General features: G+C 58.0%; 1 protein-coding gene across 1 annotated transcript in view; it reads right to left on the reverse strand.

Annotated features, from left to right (window-relative positions):
• The window catches only part of slc13a5a (solute carrier family 13 member 5a), a 19,483-nt gene that overhangs the window by 4,033 nt on the left and 15,036 nt on the right, over positions 1 to 414 (reverse strand). The gene's annotated exons all lie outside the window — the stretch shown is intronic.

The following is a 414-nucleotide window of genomic DNA, read 5'->3' on the forward strand; positions in this document are numbered from 1 at the left end:
TGTGCAAGGTCAGGGAGGTCGAGGAGCAGGTCCTGTTAGTGGCGCCCTATTGGCCCACCCGGACCTGCTTCCCGGAACTAATGCTCCTCGTGACAGCCCCTCCTTGGCCGATTCCTCTGAGGAAGGATCTACTGACTCAGAGATGGGGCACCCTTTGGCACCCACGTCCAGACCTCTGGAAACTTCATGTCTGGTCCCTGCGGGACGTGGAGGTTCTAGGTGACCTACCCCAAGAGGTAGTTGACACCATCACTTCAGCGAGAGCACCGTCTACGAGACACACCTACGCTTTGGGATCATCAGGTTCCTTAGGGGGGTGAGAAGGCTAAATCCTCCACGCCCCCCCCTCTATACCCTCTTGGGACCTGACTCTAGTGCTCACAGCACTACAGCAGGGCCCATTTGAGCCTTTGC

The sequence above is a fragment of the Sinocyclocheilus rhinocerous genome, unplaced genomic scaffold (assembly GCF_001515625.1).
Source record: "Sinocyclocheilus rhinocerous isolate Xijiao unplaced genomic scaffold, SAMN03320098_v1.1 scaffold964, whole genome shotgun sequence".
Lineage (NCBI taxonomy): Eukaryota > Metazoa > Chordata > Actinopteri > Cypriniformes > Cyprinidae > Sinocyclocheilus > Sinocyclocheilus rhinocerous.